Raw genomic sequence first — 20,305 nt, 5'->3', positions numbered from 1 at the left:
TGTGTTGGTGTCAAGTCATGGTTGGTGGAATTTTTCTCCTAAAAGTGGACGGATTCATTTCTGTTGTTTTTTTTTTTTTGAGTAAATTGTAGCAATGATACATCAACTTTAATTAAATTAGAGTAATGGTCTCTCAACTAAAAATCTATTATCATTGGTCACTCAACTCATCAAAATGTGTAGCTATTGTCATTTTTGTCAACTTCGTCGTAATTTTGTCAAAATAAGTTATGTTGGAAAGACTATTGCTATAATTTGAGTCCATCAACTCATCAAAACATGTAGCTACGGTCCTTTTCGTCAACTTCGTCAGAATTTTGTCAAATAAGCTATGTTGGAAGGACCATTGCTACAATTGGATTAAAGTTGAGGGATCATTGCTCCAATTGGGTTAAAGTTGAGGGATCATTTCTCTTGTTGGATTAAAGTTAAGGGACCAATGTTAATGTATTTTTAGTTGAGGGACTATAGCTGCACGTTTTGATGAGTTGAATGACCAATGGTAATTGATTGTTAATTGAGGGACTATTACTCGAATTAAGTTAAAGTTCAAAGACCATTGCTCAATTACTCTTTCTTTTTTGGTTTAATGTAAACGCTTGTTAATAGAATCTTGTTTGTCTAGAAAGGCTTTGTACCTTGTACAACACGATATATGAATATGATGATTCAACCAGTTGATAATCTTCCTGTAGCCATGAGCAGTACTACCCCTTCTTCTCCATCTCATCTCATGCGTAAATACATCCATATCTAGCTTCCTAGCTGTTCTTCTATTCTCGAAACTACTCTTGATTACAAGGGAAGAAACATAAAAGAATATCTACCATAATCACATCCTAATTACAAGCCCCTAAACGGGTAACTGAACTAATTACAAAAAGTCAACTATCTCCAACAACATGCTTCACCTGGAGGATGACTCCTAGCATGGAAAGGAGAAAGGATATACGTACATGTGTGTACTGCCAGTAGAGAATTGTATTGGCCACCCTCCTCCTTCCCGAGTGGTGCTATATTATAAACAACATATGGGATTAGGATGTGAAAATTACATGGAAATAAGTGGCATTGTGCTAATATTAATGAATAACAGCAATTCCTAAATTTTAAATTTCTTCCATATTTAGTTAATGACGTGTCATCAACCGTTAGAATATATGACCACAACCTGCTTGCTAATTAGGAATATAAGCTTATTCAAGACCCTTTCTTCACTCTTCTTCATTCATCAATTCTTATATTTTATCTATTTATTGCAAACAGATAATAAAAGAAATTGTTATTAGCACTCAAAAAATTTCATTTGGCACTCCAAACTTTCTATAATTAGAAAGAAAAATACACTTGTGAGGAGTGTAGAATGAGATTTTTTTTAGTGCTAATAACAATTTCCATAATAAAAACATAACTGTAATCATATAGGTACTAATTCAATTCCACAAAAACCTTTCTAGTCATGTTAAGATGTCAAAACAAGCCCACAATCCAAGATTTTAGGCTTATTTCGCCTATAGTTTTCTTGGACTCGCTCCAAAATTAACAACGGGTTCTAAGCATAACGCATAAACTTCTTTCCCAGCTGATTTTGAAAGAACAAAAATGAAAAGGAAAAAAGAGCTTTCCACAAAACTATCAAGAAATGTGAGAACAAAATCACAATATACATACATACATACATTCATACATACAAACATGGCGAAGTATATGAAACAGGAGTGAACGGCCGGGCAAAAGGAAAGAAAAGGAAAATGTACAAACAATTGTCACTCTGCCGCCTTTTTGTATGTCTAATTTGGTAACTTGAATTTTGATTTAAACTCTAATCTATTGCCACATGTATGGCAGAGATGAATTGTAATGTTGCCGTGCTATGGCAGAGAAGAAAGGAAACAGAGCAGCTGAAAATTTTCAACACGGTACATGTTGATAAGATAAACATGGAAGATGTTCTAATACCAACACGGTATTTCTTTTATGAAATGTTTCTTAAAGACTATCTTCAAACCTTAAAGTAAAACTTAAAATTTTTAGCTAAGAAAATTTAAGTTTGAACCCTGAAATATCTTTTCTACTCCAACTCTTCTGACCTAAAACGTAACTTACTTGGAAACAAGCGAAGGCGGGAATTGAAGAGTAGCACTTTCTGCCATAGAACAAATGTCTTGCTGCGAATCATCTTGTCATGGAATGCCTTTGACTTCTTTTTGTAAATCAACGCGTTCTCGTATGCTTCATGCCTTATCTCCTCAAGCTCGTTTAGTTGAAGCTTCCTATGGATTCCAGCGGCATCAATGTCCATGTTGAACGTTTTGACGACCCAATGTGCTTTGTGCTCCAATTCAACGGGAAGATGACATGGTTTCTCATAGATGAGCCGAAATGGGGACATTCCAATTGGTGTTTTGTAGGTTGTACGATATGCCCACAATGCATCATTCAAACGCACGCTCCAATCCTTCCGGTTTGGCCCAACGGTCTTCTCCAAAATTTGCTTGATTTCCCGATTAGAAACCTCGGCTTGCCCACTTGTTTGAGGATGATAAGGTGTTGCCACCTTATGTGTGACGTTATATCTCTTGAGCAAAGTTTCAATGGTTCGATTGCAAAAATGGGACCCTCCATCACTTATAAGCACTCTTGGCATTCCAAATCTAGCAAATATGTTAGTTTTGACAAAATCTGCAACCACTTTGGAATCATTAGTACGGATGGCTTTTGCTTCCACCCATTTTGATACATAATCAACCGCAAGTAAAATTTATTAAATAATGAATTAGGTTATTTTCTTTAAATTAACATTTTTTAAAAAACAAATTATGTACACTATTCTAAATTAATTTTAGGAACATTTTAACCTAAAAATATTTAAATTTCGATAACTATTGAAAAATCATTAAACCAACATCATGAAAATCATGAAACACAGTGGAAGAATATGAAACACATGGTAGATATGTACAAATAAATTTTAATTATTATTTTAGCCGTTGGAAAATTTGGATCGTTAGATCTTTTTTTTCTACGGTTGGATTTGGTCATATTAGATTTCAACAATTAGATTCCATGAATTTATAAATATAAAATTTAAAAATAAAATAAAAAGATGTTTGAATGTGGACGGTTGGATAAACCAACGGATTTGATCATGGTTCCAGCTTTGGCGTGGTTCGCCTTTGCAGCATGGAGCATTTGCCTTGTGATTGCACTAACTAAGTCGTACCATGAAATTGCAGTTGCTTTGAAATGGTTGTATCAAAGAGCATTCGAACAGCTTTTTCAGGTCTTTGACAAATTGAAAGAGTTCTTCATGAATATTGGTGAGAGCATCACTTTCTAATGCCTTTAACAGATTGAAAGAGTTCTTTGTTGATCAGGAATGTTGAAGAACCATTTGGCCACAGCAGAAGGGGCTTCCTTTATTAGTTATATGACTCCAACTACACACACTTGCCTCTTGACCTATAATTAATAGTTAATAATACGTACTATACCATACGTTTCGCGTTTTGCTAGCTCTGTGTGATGGTTTGCTCTTTTAGGGGCTTCCCTGTATGTCTACTTATAACTACTTATAATGTACGTGTGAGTGTAATGAACAAGTACTCTTGTAATCCTTTGAGATTGAATGCATGAAATTGTTTCGGAATGGAATTGTAGAATAAAGTCAACCCTCAAACTATATGGCCTTTCACCGGGGCCTAGCACCCCATATTAGTAACATTATGCAAGGTTCCAGCTCAGAAAGGGAGTTGTCGGCTCCGGCGAGAGGTGGATAGGTTGCCGCTGTGATGTGCTGTGCGCTGGTATAGTATATTAGTATGCCTGTGTTTGCTGGGTTAAAGAGATGAAAAACTTGGAACTTTTGAAATGTGAAGGCATAATGGGCGAATGAATTGTATGATTCCGCATCTAGAATCAGATTGCCTTGTCCTTCGAAGTATTAACCAAATAAACAGTTAGGATTGGTTGTAAGAAAGCTTATGAGTGTTGGGGTAGTTAGAAGATAAGAATTAGTTTAGAAGGGCAATATTGTAATTCAGCTCAATCTAGTCTCTATGTAACCATTGTTTTGGAGACCTGGATTTTTATTATGAAATCATTTTTCTGTTAGAACAACATACTTGAAAAGCTCCTCTCTCTCTCTCTCTCTCTCTCTCTCGTCACTCTCTCTTCAATTTCTTCAGTTTCTTCATTCATTAGAATTCATTGATCTTGTACTGTTAATACGAAGGAGTTCAATTCCTCCAAAACATTGAATTCTTTTTTTAACACGCCATATTCCACAGTAGTTTTCTTTATGAAGAGAAAGTCAGTACTATAGTTGTAATTACATTTTTACTATTTTACTTTTTTTCTCTGGTTGAAATTAGTCCATACTAGTATAGAGCAATCTCCATATCAGCAAACTAACAAGAAGTCTCGGAGTTTTGTTAATACCAAACAGATTGCTGTATAAATAAACGGATTTGAAAATTAGATTAGATTTATCCTTTTTTGGCAAACGAAAAGAGTTGACTTGCCCTGATTAAAAAGAAGTTTAATTAGGTCTTTTTTTTAAGAAGAAGATTACGATATTTCATTCATAGATAATAGAGCATTACAAATACATATCATGCAGAAATCGGCCCCAATATAGTCCAATTCATAAAAAAAAGGAAAAAAATAACAAGTAAAAGTATTACCCTAAACCTAAACCTGAACCATGGTAGAATTTACTTCAAGAAGCTCATCAGTTTGTTCTTCAGGTTCTGTTGCGAATCGTCGGATGATCATGTTCATATGCTCTTTCAATTTGCCAAATGTATGAACAACTGATGCAACTATACTTGTATACAACGCTTCAAGGTATTTGCAGGCATACTCAGCTACAACACTTGCAAACCAAACAACCCAAAAGAATAGTGCGGCTAGCCCTAAACCTGGCACAAGGATCACCACTTCTAAAATCAAAGTAAGAGTTCCAAAAAGGAGACTAATCTTATTGATGATTGATTTTGCCAAATCCGAATTAGGGCGAGCTTGGATGTGGAATATTTTAGAGCCAATTAATGATCCGCTATAAGCGATTAGCACAACGATTAGGGACACCATAGTCGGGTAGTCTGTGTCGAACAGAGACACATTGCCGGCTCCCTGCTTCAGTTGGATGAAGACGCCTAGCATGGTGATGAGGGAACACATATATTTATGCAAAACCTTCGTAGAACTTTCTTCGCTTGTGCTGTTATACATATATAGTTAGCAAGAAAATTAAATGGAATTGCACTAATGAATTATCTAGAATATATTTTGTACTCGTAACTAATAAGAAAATGTAAGAAAGACCACATTTTTGTACCTGTGATTTGAGAAATGATGTGTATATATCACGTGTGGTATAAGTATGTGGTCTCGCTAATATTAATCAAACTAATAAGAAGAATGGGAACGTATGTATGATATAATACAAAAATTAATCAAGCCAATATATCATCTTAAGTACGTAAGCAAGTTGTAAAAATAGCAGCTCCCTGTTACAACTAGCTGCTATTCTTTCGATGTTTGTTAAAAACGAATCGATCTTGACATTCGACGCTCGTAATTTATAAAAAAAAATTCCTAGACTTATCAAGAGCTGAGTTCAATAGATTAATCGCTAATTAATCAGTTCTTTCTAGTCTCCCTATCATTGTCCGAAAGAAAAAGAAAAGAAGGCAAGCAAAGCAAACACTTACCCTTCCAGTTCCGGATGTAGAGGAACGCTAATAGCAATGTCTGAGGCACGATCCATCTGCATAGACATGAAAATTCTGTACAGAGGAATACAAAAACGAAATTCAGATCAAAGACTCGTCACACCTTCATACACACACAGAGACACGCAAGAGCTCTGTTTTTTGTTTTTGAAATTCCGGCAAAAGAGAACACTCCAAAACAGAAATTCACGACGAAGAACAAGGCCAATAGCATCCGTGAAGCTTAAGACAGAACTTAAGTTGGGAAGCATATATTCAAACGGTACCGAGTGAAATGCGAGCTAAAAAACGCTGCCCTGTTACTTTGGAACTAGACTCACAAAATGAAGGCACAAAGAATTAAAGGGCACTTACTCTTGTGAGGAGACGAGGGTAGAAGATTGGAAGGAGCTCCGTAGAGTGTACGTCGGCTGCAAATGCAAATTACTGAACCAGAAATATGATCTTCTGAAAAAATGCAAGTGGTCGGTGCGGGGATATTGGGCAAGAAGAGAAGGCCTCTCTGATTATCTTTATATAGTGTAGGAATGAGAAGCAGCGTTTTATCAAAATGCCAACGCCCTTGATACGACACGCAGTATTACCGGATTGCCATTGCCAAAGTCCTAGATATGCAACTGCGGGACCCACGCCCTATGTACAGTACTTGAGCCTCGAATATCGAATCTGCAATTGCGGACAAAACTGTGCAGAAGTGCAATTGCGGACAAAACTGTATATCGAATCTGCAATTGCTGCCCGCATGCCGACGCCCTATATACAATTGCGGGATCCTCTGCCATGGGAACAAAATGCCAAACTTCCTAAGTTACCCTGGATACAGTCATAGGCTAAGGCGACACACTGGCCTACCATCTACAACACCTCTAGACTAGAGAACTTGACCAGTATTTAAAGAGAATTGTTACTTACACTATAAACATTTTAGAGTAAATCTTAGTTTACTACTTCCAAGTTTCGTGGTTTTCAACATTTGGTACATGAAATTTTTTTCGTCCCAGAGTCATACCTAAAGTGTTAATTTTGGAACAGTCTCATACATCCGTTAGTCTGCCTGTTAAGTCTCTCGTTAACTGATGATGTGGCGCTCATGTAGACAATGATTGAGCGCCACATGTCATTAAAGGGGTCCACATGGAAATTAAAAATTCAAAAAAAAAAAAAAAAAAAAAAAAACACCCGTCTTCTATCTTCCCCCAAATCCCCTCCCTCCCTTCTTTCCTATGCAACCCATACCCTCCATTCTCTCCTCTGCAACCCCCAACCAACAAGTTTTTGAAAACGAGGAAATGACCGACCAAGAACCCAATGAGCCGACTCCAACGGCGACGGGGATGATCATCAACGATACGTATGAGTTCTCGGCTCCACGCTTCTTCGACTTCATAAAAGACGAGAGCGAAGATGACAGGTGCAAGGTCGAGCTCTGGTTCGACTGCACTCTCGTCTATGCTCATTCACGTACGTACGTTTACTTCCCTAATGCTTATTTCTATCTTACTTTTCTTCTATTCCAGTTGTGCTTTATAGCTTTACACCTGTGTGTTTATCTCGTCTTCTTTGTTAGGGTTTCTCTCAGATCTGTCGATTCGGATTTTAGGGCTTTTTGCTTTTCTTCTCTCAATTGTTTAAAATTTCTATAAAATTATTGGATTTTGAGGGTTTTAATTTTGGTTCGTGGCCAATATTGTCACAATTCCAAACGTTTCTTGCAATTGAAATAGATTAGGAAGCGATACCGCAATCTGGATGCTTGCTCTGCTTTTTGAAGTTTGATTATCAAAAATTTTTACTACGTTGTGTTTGCTCGCAGAAGATTAAGGGTTGATATCTTTTTACTTTGTTTGTTGAGATAAAGAGAGAAGATTCTGAGAGAGACCAAGAAAGTTCTCAATTGGGAAACAATCTTAGGCATTTAAGGGAGGGTACGGGCAGAGGAAATAAGGGAGGGAGGGGGTTGTGGGAGGTAAAAGACGGGTGGGTTTTTTTTTTTTTTTTTTTTTTTGAATTTTTAATTTCCACGTGGACCCCCTTAATGACACGTGGCGTCTAGTCATTGTCCACATGAGTGCCACGTCATTAGTTAACGGAAGACTTAACAGCCACATTAACGAATGTATGAGACTGTCCCAAAATTAATATTTAGGTATGATTCTGAGACGAAAAAACCTTCATGTATTAAATGTTGAAAACCACGAAACTTGAAGGTAGTAAACTGATATTTACCCAAAATTTTATTTTGTATTTCAAATTTTCTATAATTAAAAGATTAATCATACAAGTTCATTCAGAATACCGGAAACAAAGTTAAGGATTGTGTACAATTACAACTCCACAGTTTAAAAAATCTGAGGGGAAGATCCATGCATGTTAGCTTTACTCCGATGCACTTCTGTTTCTATTGAAATTGACCGGGTATGAGCATGCAAATGTCTACTTAGGTCTATGTTGGAAGGTTGCTCAAGGCACATCACAACTCATCAATGTTCAAGTTGCAACTGTAACTCTAGCCCTCATTCTTAGGTAGAGTTACAGCTGCTACTAAACCGTCATTTTTTGTTACCAGCTATCCCTTAATTCTGGGGTTTATGTCTTCTAGTATCTCAGCTCTAGCTTTCTTGTAACTTGCAACTAGGGCTAGCCTTTTTATCTCTTGGTCTCTTTCTTCTTGCTATTTTTTTGTAATTGTTCAATGGATTTTTTACCCTGCTCGGTCTCTCTATAAGAGCCCTATCTTGTAATACCAATATACAATGAAAAATACAAACAGTTTTGTTAAACTGAATTTCAATATGATATCAGAGCAGGAACCATAGGGTCCTGTCTCTGCAATTCGATTCATTCAAAAAAAAAAACTTTGTTTCTTCTGTTCTTCATTCACCGTAATGGTAGAAGATCAAGCTTCAAGCCAAGAAGCTACAAGCTCTTCAAACACTCCACTTCCCAGTATAATTCATGGTGAGATCAATCCAAATCAGCGTCTGTGCTCTGTGTTTCTAAACAAGTTCAATTACCTACCTTGGTCATATGCCATTTCTCTTGCTCCAGGTGGAAGATCGAAGCTAGGGTATGTCAATGGAAACATTGAAACACCTCAACCATCCTCTGCATCATATGGTGCATGGCATGCAAATGATCAGCTTGTTATGTCCTGGATACTTAATTCAATGGAACCTAAGCTATCTGAGTTCTTTAACTACTCATAGTCCTCTCGTATTTTGTGGGAATCAATCAAAGAGATGTATGGTAGCCAAAACAATGCTGCTTGTATATTTCAACTCAAGAAGGACCTTGTTGGGCTAAGGCAAGGTGACCAATCCTTCGTGCAACACCTTGGAAGCATAAAGTCCATGTGGAATGAACTCGACATGTACCGACCACATACAACCGATTTCTCTACACTCCTTAAAAGAGCTAATGAAGACAAAGTGTTTCAACTCTTGGCAAGTCTAAGAGCTGAATATGAAGATCTACGAAGTCATTTGTTGATGGCGCCCGATATGCCCTCATTTAATAGTGTTTTTCAAGTTGTTCAAAGGGAGGAAACTCGAAGAAAAGTCATGCACATTGAGCCTAAGTCTAACTCTGAGGCTAGGGCTTTCACTAGCAATCATAAACACACTGGTGCAAAAAAATTTACTGGAAAGAAGGCAGATTGGAAATGTACTTACTGCAACATGAAAGGGCATCAAAGAGAAAAATGCACCCAGAGTTAAAACCAAGGTTTGATAAGGAAGGAAAAATGATCAAAGAAGGTAAAAGAACCACTCCAAAGGCTCTCCATTCAACGAGTTCTTCGATTGGTGGAATTGCAAACTTCACAGCAAATCCAATAGATTTGATAAATGAATTTGCAAGTTTTCTTCAAAGAAGAGGAGGCACCACTAAAGATGAGAAAGTGACCATTAAGAATCCTACTGCCATGCTCAGAAAATTCCCAGGTTTCTTGACTGAGACCACAACTCAAGACAATGTTTCAGGTATTATCATTGCCCTCTCCACTGCACTTAATGAAATTATACATGATTGTTGGATTATGGACTTAGGTGCCACCGACCATATAACAAACAAGTCTTCTTGCTTAGATAAGTTTCAAAATATGCCTAAATCTACACATGTGTCTGTAGCAAATAGGAAAGGAGTATCTATTCTAGGAAAGGGAAAACTTAAATTGTTAAGTGATGAGATCGAGTCAACAGCTTTGTATGTACCTTCATTCCCTTTCCAGCTTTTGTCCATAGGAAAAATCACAACCACTTTAGATTGTCTGGCGGAATAAAAAAAGAGGGGTCCGGTGGGGCTACTTGGGACGGCCCAGCTTCAGAGAAGGTGACCGCATTGGCGGGCGGCACAGTCCCTGATTCGATGGGCAGCGGTGGAGCTGAACCCCCTAGTGGATTCGACCCTTGCCATATTCTCTCCTCACAATGTTGTATTTTAGGATCGAGTTACTCGGAAAAAGATTGGTGAAGGGTTTCTCTTAAATGGACTCTATTATCTTTCAAAGAAGTTCAAGCATGTTAAACACCCTATTGCAAGCCTAAGTCTCCTTCAAGAATACTAACTTTGGCACCTTCGACTGGCCCATCCCTCAAAACCTGTGATGACCAAACTTTTTCCTAATTTTTGTAAACCACCAGATAAGTGTGATATATGTCAAATGTCAAAAGCAACTAGACTTCCTTTTGTTTCTTCCAAGTCTAGAACTAGTAAACTGTTTTAGGTTGTTCACTCAGATATCTAGGATCCTTCTCGTGTAGACTCATTTGATGGATATAAATACTATGTCACTTTTATTGCTGACTACTCTCAAGTCACCTGGGTTTATCTTTTAAAGTTCAAGAGTGAATTTTTTTATGCTTTCAAAGACTTTCATAAACTGATCACAAACCAATTCTCATCTAAGTTAAACATCTTACAATCGGACAATGGCATTGAGTATACATCCCATAACATGTTTAATTATTTGAGCAATCATGGGATTTTACATCAAACTAGCTGTGTTGGTACACCACAACAAAATGGTGTAGCTGAGAAAAAAAACCATGACTTATTGGAGAAAACAAGGTCCCTTATGTTTCAAATGCATGTTCCCAAAAGGATTTAGTCTCAGGCCATTCTCACTGCAGCTTACATCGTCAACAGATTACCTACTCGTGTTTTGAATTCAAAATCACATGTTGAAGTAATGAAGGGAAAAAATATTGACATCTCACACCTCAGAACCTTTGGGTGCACCTGTTATGTACATGTTCAAGCTGCACATTGAGATAAGCTCGAACCTAGAGCTGTCAAAAGTGTGTTTATGGGATACTTAAGCTATTAAAACGGATATAAATACTACAATCCTCATAATGGAAAGATTAGAGTCTCAAGAGATGTTTGATTTGATGAGCATACTCCATTTTTTCACAAAGGTTACAGTGAAGCACCTCATGGGGAAAGTCTTATAGACATATTTCCTTTGTTTACCCCAACACACCTAAATGAATGCAATCCTAAAAATGCTCCTCTCGAACATCACTCGGAGCAACATGATGGTGAAGAAACAGCTCATGATCAAGAAAACTCAGTCACTGCACCACAACATGTCTTGGCACCACGAAGAAATCCTACTCGAGACAAGCATCCTCCATTAAGGTTGCAAGAGTACATTACGTATAATGCAAGACATCCTATCTCCAAAGCTTTAACCTATTAAAAAATGTCCACATCCTATGCAGCATTTCTCAATCAATTGTCCACTAATGTTGAACCAAGGAACTTTAATGAAGTTTCTCACTTTTAAGTATGGCAGGAAGCAATGAAAGAAGAGCTCAAAGCACTGAATGACAACCAAACATGGAGTGTGGTTGATCTTCCAAAGGGAAAAATGGCAGTAGGGAGTAGATGGATATACAAGACAAAGTTTCATTCAAATGGCAGTATTGAAAGAGACAAGGCTCGATTAGTAGCCCGTGGTTTCACACAAACTTATGGCATTGACTAAAAGGAGACATTTACTCTTGTAGCCAAAATGAGCACGGTACGAGTGTTGTTGTCTGTCGCAGTTAATCATGATTGATCTCTATTTCAAATGGATGTGAAACATGCATTCCTCCATGGTGAGCTTGAAGAAGAGGTATACATGAAGCTTCCTCCCAGATATCCACAAGAGCATGAAACTAACAAAGTTTGCAAAATTCACAAAGCTATATATGGACTCAAGCAATCTCCCCGAGCCTGGTACTCGAAGTTAAGCTCAGTTCTTGAAGCTGCAGGGTTCAAGATGAGTTATGCCGATTAGTCATTGTTTGTTCGTAATGGTACAAATGGTAAGCTCATTGTCCTTATATATGTTGATGACCTTATTATAACAGGCGACAACATAGAAGAAATCAATGACCTTATTATAACAGGCGACAACATAGAAGAAATCAATGCCCTCAAATCCTTTCTTCATTAACAATTTGCTCTTAAGGATTTGGGAATCTTAAAGTACTTTCTTGGCATTGAAATGGCCATATCCTCCAAGGGTTTGTTCCTAAATCAAAGAAGATATTTACTTGATCTATTAGATGGAGCTCACATGTTAAACTGCAAGCCAGGACATACCCCTTTTGTGAGCAAACTTCAATTAGATGCTCAAAGTGAACCACTGTCAAACCCTAGTGTCTATCAACGTATGGTAGGAAAGCTGATCTACCTCACAATTACACGACCTAACATTGCTTATTCAGTAAGCCTTGTCAGCCAATTTATGCACTCTCCCACATTGATTCACTGGGAGATTGTCAAAAGGATACTTAAATACTTGAAGGGGTCAATTGGCAGAGACTTGTTCATGAATAAACATGGCTCAAATCACATTATGGCATACACAGATGCTGACTGGGCAGGTAATGCTCTCGATTGTAAGTCTACAACTGGTTTCCGTACATTTGTTGGTGGTAATCTTGTGACATAGAAGAGTAAAAAACAAACGGTGATTGCACGATCAAGTGCTGAGGCTGAGTATAGAGCCATGGCATCCATGACTTGTGAATTAATCTAGTTAAAGAGTGTCCTAGCTGACCTTGGCTACATCGACATGAAACCTATGTTTGTATTTTGTGACAACCAAGCTGCCATGCACATAGCTTCGAACCTAGTTTTTCACGAGAGGACAAAGCATATTGAGGTTGATTGTCATTACATTCGTGCTCAGGTCCAATCCAACGTCATCAACACAGTGTACACTCGAAGTTCCGATCAACTTGCTGACTTATTCACAAAAGCTCTCAACTCTGCTCATTTCCAAAGATTGTTGAGCAAGCTTGGATCAATTAATCCACTTGATCCAGCTTGAGGGGGAGTATTGAAACTAACCAGGTATGAGCATGCTAGTGTCTACTTGGGTCTATGTTGGAAGGTTGCTTAAGGCACATCACAACTCATCAATGTTCAAGTTGCAACTGCAACTCTAGCCCTCATTCTCGGGTAGAGTTGCAGCTGCTACTAAACCATCATTTTTTTGTTGCCAACTGTCCCTTAATTCTAGGGTTTATGTCTTTTAGTATCTCAGCTCTAGCTTTCTTGTAACTTACAACTAGGGCTAGCCTTTTTATCTCTTGGTCTCTTTCTTATTGCTGTTTTTTTATAATTGTTCAATGGGTTTTTTACTCAGCTCGGTCTCTCTATAAGAGCCCTCTCTTGTAATACCAATATACAATGAAAAATACAAACAGTTATGTTAAACTGAATTTCAATAGTTTCTCTACGGAAATGACCGCTCTCTATGTTTATTTTTTGAGGAACATGAGAATTATCAATTGGATATCTTTGCCGTGGTGGACGCCTTGTCCTCTTACCCCAACAGGTTAAATTTCTCTCCACAGGTCCCAGCAGCTCCTCGCATTTTGGTTGCTCAATCTGGGGCTGGCTAACTTCAGCCACATTAGTAGACGGACGCCATGTCCTCTTACGCCAACAGGTTAAATTTCTCTCCTCAGGTCCCTGCATTTCCTCGCATTTTGGTAGCTCAATCTGGGGCTGGCTAACTTCAGCCACATTAGTAGACGGATCGGAAGTGTCCATACGTTTCCTCAGAATTTCTTTCTGACAAACTTGATTGCCAACTCCCACCAGATTCCCTAATCAACCCTTCAATTATTTGAAGATCATCAGTCACCTCATTTTTTGACAAAGAAGCAAGACCAGGAAGTACATCTCTCTGGAAGTCCTTCCGTTGCCTCCCCCTCCTCGATTGGCCTCTTCGTGGCCGTTTTGACAATGTCGCTTCTTCTATGAGGCTGTCTGAATTTGGAGGCACATAGCATGGCTGCTCTTCTTTTGTTTCCAACAAATTTAATGTCATGTGCTCAAAATAATCCATGTCAACTGGAAAAGCCTCTTCGTCACAGGAACTTGGCTTAACCTCTGCTGCATTTCCGTTGTCAAAATTTCCATCAAGTGAAGAAATTAATTCCGCAAACCAAAGAAGGGAGTCGTTTAAGGTGAGTCAAGAGGTTCCTTACGTCTTCTTTCAGTGGAATCTTCCCCATATATATTTGTTTCAACTATCACCGGTGCCTCCAAATCTATCACAGTTCCTGTTCTCATAATTGGGGAAGCGGCAGTCGTTTCAGTTTCTTCTTCAGTTAAACATCTATTTAAATCTATTTGTTGTCTTGAACCAGAAATCTCATTTGAGAATCCCTTTTCTTGAACCGGACCGTCTGCTTTCAGTTGCTCTCTACACATGCATCCGCTTTCAATTTCTTTGAAAAATTTGCCATTGCGAAGTGGCACCGCTTCAAGCCAATGCAATCTTCCTTGGTTCCTCAGTCCATTGAGAGAGATTATATTTTCTTCACAAGCTACTCGATGCAGATATTTATTAGGAGGAACAACATTCACATCAATTGCAGGTTTGACATCCACCCGATGACCTGAACTTGAATGGTTCCCTTGGCAAGCAAGCCTTATTGAGGGGTGACAACCTATAATTCATTGGCCTCCAACTTAGCGCGGAAAAAAAAAACCGCATTGGTGTGACACTTTGTCCTTCAGACTAGGAGTTGACGGTATTGAATTACAGTCTAGAAGCAATCTTTCCCTGGTTACTTCATGGCTTTGTGGCATCATGACTGAACCCCTATCAGATTGTGTGGAGGTATTAACAGATGTGCTGACTTGAATTGATGTCAAGTTTCGGCTCAAGCTACTTGGAGGTACTGTCCAATTAGGAGATGACTCGGAAATTGCTGCATCAGGCTGCGAAGCCATAGCAGATGAACTTATATCTCTTTCAGAGATTTCTATACCAAAAAGTGTCCTCTTGATTCGTTTCTCCGTTGTATTCAGATCAGAAGTGAAAAGCTTAGGTGGAGGATCACATGATATCCTAGCTTCGTTTTCTGATGATTCACATGGCTTATTAAAATCTTGAATACTAAAACTTCCACCAGAAGAACTTCTTGTTTGCTCTGAATTAACGCATATCAATCTATTAGTCCAAAATGACGAGAACTGCAACCCTTTGCGTTCTACTCTTGAGCTTTATTTGCAGTAAAGTAAACGACGGAGGAAAAATTTCTACATAGTCATGTTATCCAACTCCAAAATAAGGTAAGAGAGTTTCTTCTCTAATAATGAATTCTACAGACATTAAGACATTTCAGAAAAACCTGTTTCACCCGCCCCTCCCTTTTTGTAGACATACCGACTAACATGCATATGAGGATGCCTGAAAATTGTAATTCAATCTTTTTATGATAAAATCTATGACCATTACTACACTCTAGAACTCAACAGATATAGGTTCTAGAATATACACCTGATGCCTGAAAATTGACTCATGCTTCAGAATAGTTTGCCTCAGTTGCTCATTATCGCATCCGTGAAATCCATCAATAACTGGCCTTGTCAAGAACACTTCGCATTGTTGCCCATTCTTCGAGTTTGTGTTCTCGTGGAGTAGGGACCAGCTCCCATGGCCAACATTGCTGCTTAGATTCCGTATGGAACAATATCCCGGGAAGTACATCTTCCCGCAATTAACCCGAAAAGCATTAGCAAAATTCAACTTAAATATAGTGAGAATTCAACTTAGCCTCAGTACTGTCAAAACAATAGTAGAACAACATCATCAGACTGCACACTAAAACCCGACACAGCTCACTAGTTCTGAAATTTTCAGTCGTATTTCACACCAGAAAACTAATTAACTAAGAAAGCAGAAATCTGTACTCAGAAGATAGAGTAAATCAGCAAGAACCCGCGACACTGCCTAGCTTTTAACACATAATTTCAAAACTGCCTTTCATTTGTTAGAGATTATCATCAATCCTAGCTCCACATTAGCACATTTCAACCGAATGTTCCTTTCCTGTGGATGATCCATCCAAGATTCCGGTCAAAAAACCGCGGCTGAATTTTCTCGAAAGGAAAGAAATTACTATCTTAAGCTATAAGCAACTCCAAGTTACCATTCAAAATTCGAATTAGGACTGTTCATCTTATATATTAAGAAATAAACACAGTCCAAAATCTAAGCCTAGATTCAAAAACAGCAGAACCAGAGCTATAAAATTATGTATACACACACATATATAATTATATATACAGTCAAATATACAAACAAATTTATAAAAGAAACAGATTACAGATAACTAAATTACAAATTAATCTGCAGAGTAAACTGAAAAATTGAAAATTAAAATGGAAAATTGAGAATTGAAAATTACCTCATATGGTTAATAACCTCCCGCGGAGCTTTATCAGGATATTCCTACAAATTCACCAATTTCCACCGACCCAGAAACCAACCCAACTCCATCAAAATTCGCAGCCGCGATACAAAACAGCAGCAACAAAAGTAGGTACTTATGCTCTGGACTAACATTAAACAATCAGAAAAAGAAAAGAAAAAACTGAGATTACCGTCTCCAGAGACAAGACAAGACACAGATTAAATCAGATCTGCTGCTGGACTAGAATCTGATGAGAAAATCAGAGAAAGATGTTTCCTTTTCAATTTCCCACATCCCAAACACAGAGATATCTTTCCTTTTTAATTTCCCCACACTCAGAGAACTCAAAAACCAACAAGAACAAATGACTTGTTTTCGACCTAAAAAACAAATGACTTGTTCAAGAACAACAGTGACTTTAAATTTGTCAACTTGTGGTTTTCACATTTATTCTAATATTATGCCCCCACTCTCTTCTTTTTCCATGGCTTTTGCTCCAATGATTTTTTCCCACATTTAATTATTACTTTTTTTCCTGGGTTTCTGAGGAAATGTGAGATAAAAGATATATATTCTTTCGGTCATTCGATGACCAACAAATACATGATTATTTATTTTTGTATTTGATATAAAGGGTAGAAATATTCATTTAAGTTTTTTAGCTAAATTGGCTTTTGAGATTAACATAGATTTAAAATTAATACGAGTAGTTTGAGATTGTCCATCGTCAGTCATTTTGGTCTTTCAATTAAGCGAGATTTTTCACAGAATGATTAAAATAATTGACGATGGACAATCTCATGATCAAAATAAAGAATTATGACAATCTTAAAAACAAAAACTTTAATAAAAAAATTTTAAATTTTTTAATCTCGAATTTTAATAATAAATTCTTCACCAGATGATCATCGTCGCTTATACCAAGTTATTGAGAGAACGAGACTCGCCAACGACATGATCATTTTTTTAATTATATTAATTTTTATGTGTTTTCAACATTTTCTAGATTCTCTCCACGTTCCATGCTTTTTTGGGTACAAATATATTTAGGGGTGTAATATCCATACACTTTTTTTTACTTATCTCACACCTTTTTAATTTTCGGTCGTCGAATCGGATGAATTGAAGAAGATCAAATGATATAAATTAGTAAATAATGTGAGAAAAGTAAAAAAGGGTGTGTGGATAGCACACCCCTATATTTATTTTCAGAAAGTACTAAAAAAGATGCAGACAACTGGGTTCACTGAAAAACTACCTAACGGTTTCCGAAAGTGGCTAATTCCACTTAGAATCATTCGATCTACCTCGACGTGTGATGTTTGAAGTGGTCGTGTGTCTTTTCCACTTGCGTTGAAAGGAGCGTGGCTCGATTGTCTTTTGATTCAGACTTGCCAAATATGAGAGAGAAAATTGAAAGTGCAGCCATTTTTGTATTAAATTTTTATTTGCATTTTTGCACACAATTTAAAATTTTGATTTTTTTTTTTTTTTTTGGATTTTGCTTTTGTTTTTTTGTCCAAATCTAATTGGTCAACTCAAAGACTCAAGACTCAAATGCTTTCGGAAAATTAATTCTAATTTCATTCTTAATATTCAAATATATTTGCATTTTGGTTTTTTTTTTTTTTTAATGTGCGCAATATTACTACAAATTGACATGTTAACTATCATGCTAATCCACATATTACAATGTTACATCAACTAAATTAGTCATTAATTCAAATTATTGACCATCATCGTGACGATCAAATCTTATGTACTCATTTTGTGTATGGCCTTTATGTGGCTCTATCATTGATTGACATGTGTTAAATTTATAACAATAAAGTTAAGAGGGTTAAGTTAATTAACATGTGTCAATTAATGATAAAATTCACAAAGAGACCACATACAAAATGAACGCAAAAAATTTCATCTCGTCATCATGAGTTCTTATCCATAAAAGATAGAACTTGTGGAGACGTAGAACTCAAACATTTGAAGTCTGTTGTAAATAAATTTTTTTAATAATGACCACAAACTAGCTTGTGGTCTTACCCATTCGCTTCCACGGTCGATTTCTCCGATTCCAAACTACTCATTTCTCTTTTGACAACCTCATTTCTCTCTTCAAAATGTCGCTCCCCCAACACCACTTTCTTCACCCTGTTTGCATACATTGTTCAAAGCCTTTTTTTTTTTTTTTTTTTTTAACATTTTATGCGCGTCTCAGGTGTTTGCTATGAGCTCAGAATCTATCAGGTAAAGGTTATTTGTCAGTTTTCTTTTAGTTTCTCTTGTTGGCGCTGATGTGGGAGCACGAGTCTTATTGTACCTGATATTTTCCTAATTATCATATTGATTACATACGAATGAAAGTGCATCTGTTTGTATCTGTTGATTTTGCACTATGTATATCTATTTAAGTCTTTATTGGTTTTTTTTTGGCACCATATGCTTATGTCTATGCAGATAGAGAGACGCAATAATTTTTTAGGCTCATGTTTTTTTGCATTGTGTATACCTGTATGATTACTGTTACGTTTTTTTGGTGTCATATGCTTATGTCTATCAGGTAAAAGTATTTTACTCTCAAAGTCCTTTGTTTGGAGGTGCTCAACGAAATGTGAAGTCTTCAAGTGACAATGTCCTTGTTATTAGGGGTCTATTTTGTAACATCCCACATCGCCCAGGGGAGTGGATCATGTAAGCCATATATGTGTATTCTCATCTCTACCTAGCGGGATGTCTTTTGGGAGCTCACTGGCTTCGTGTTCCATAGGAACTCCGAAGTTAAGCTAGTAGCGCGAGAGAGCACTCCTATGATGGGTGACCCACTGGGAAGTTCCCATGTGAGTTTCCAGAAACAAAACCGTGAGGGCATAGTCAGGGCCCAAAGCTGACAATATCGTGCTTCAGTAGTGGAGCGAGCCCGGGATGAGCCTAACCCTGGCCGCGTGTATGCCAACGAGGACGTCGGGCCCCTAAGGGGGTGGATTGTAACATCCCACATCGCCTAGGGGAGTGGATCCTGTAAGCCATATATGTATATTCCCATCTTTATCTAGCGCGAGGCCTTTTGGGAGCTCACTGGCTTCGGGTTCCATGGGAACTCCGAAATTAAGCGAGTAGCGTGCGAGGTCACTCCCATGATGGGTGACCCATTGGGAAGTTCTCGTGTGAGTTTCCAGAACCAAAACCGTGAGGGCGTAATCGGGGCCTGAAGTGGACAATATCGTGCCACGGTGGAGTTGGACCTGGGATGTAGTGGGGGCCCGGGCCGGGATGTGACATATTTGGTACTTTGTTGATGGTTTGGTATATAATTCAGTGGTTTTGTTGTTAAAGTGTACAGCTTGGAATATTTCAATCTGTAATTTTTCATGTAAATATCATATTGTGGTAAATGTGCAATATTTTTGTTTATTTTGTTATAAATATTTATATATATATATATTTCTTAAATTGTTTTTTTATTTGTGAAAAAAAATATAACGGGCATTGGTTGTGTTCAATTAGTAATTCACAACGGCATAGCATGTGGTGTTAGATCCTAATTTATCTCAGACACAATTAATGGTTATATCGCATTTGACAACGAGCATCGTCTGTGATAAAAACTGAGGTTTTTTTACCTAGTCAATATTTCTAACAGGCATAGTGCCCATGGTAAATGATCTTTTGTCTTGTAGTGTGCATAAGCAAATAAATCAACAATCAATATCACACAAGTGTTGTGGTTTGGCAAGTGGTTCTTTACAACAGTAGTGGAAATGTATTGAGACATTGCATGACGTCATGAGTTCAAATAGCTAATCTAACAAAAATTTATTGTTTGAAAAAAAAAAAAAAAAAAAAAAAGGTGTTGTGGTC

General features: G+C 37.4%; 1 long non-coding RNA gene and 2 pseudogenes across 1 annotated transcript; 1 reads left to right on the top strand and 2 right to left on the bottom strand.

Moving 5' to 3' along the window:
* The first annotated feature begins 8,623 nt into the window (after positions 1-8,623).
* On the top strand, positions 8,624-10,017 carry LOC148689271 (uncharacterized; annotated as a pseudogene).
* Positions 10,018-13,320: 3,303 nt separating this feature from the next.
* The window catches only part of LOC148689269 (uncharacterized), a 47,938-nt pseudogene continuing 40,953 nt past the window's right edge, over positions 13,321-20,305 (bottom strand).
* Positions 15,226-17,299, bottom strand: LOC137749213 (uncharacterized). Its single transcript, XR_015958612.1, has 3 exons — positions 16,445-17,299; positions 15,535-15,818; positions 15,226-15,444 (listed from the first exon to the last, which is right to left on the bottom strand). It is a non-coding gene; the product is annotated as an uncharacterized LOC137749213 (long non-coding RNA).

Source organism: Pyrus communis, chromosome 17 (assembly GCF_041283825.1).
Source record: "Pyrus communis isolate YQ-2024b chromosome 17, ASM4128382v1, whole genome shotgun sequence".
NCBI lineage: Eukaryota > Viridiplantae > Streptophyta > Magnoliopsida > Rosales > Rosaceae > Pyrus > Pyrus communis.
Note: the sequence above shows the minus strand (reverse complement) of the source record. Positions and strands in the feature narration are given on the sequence as shown.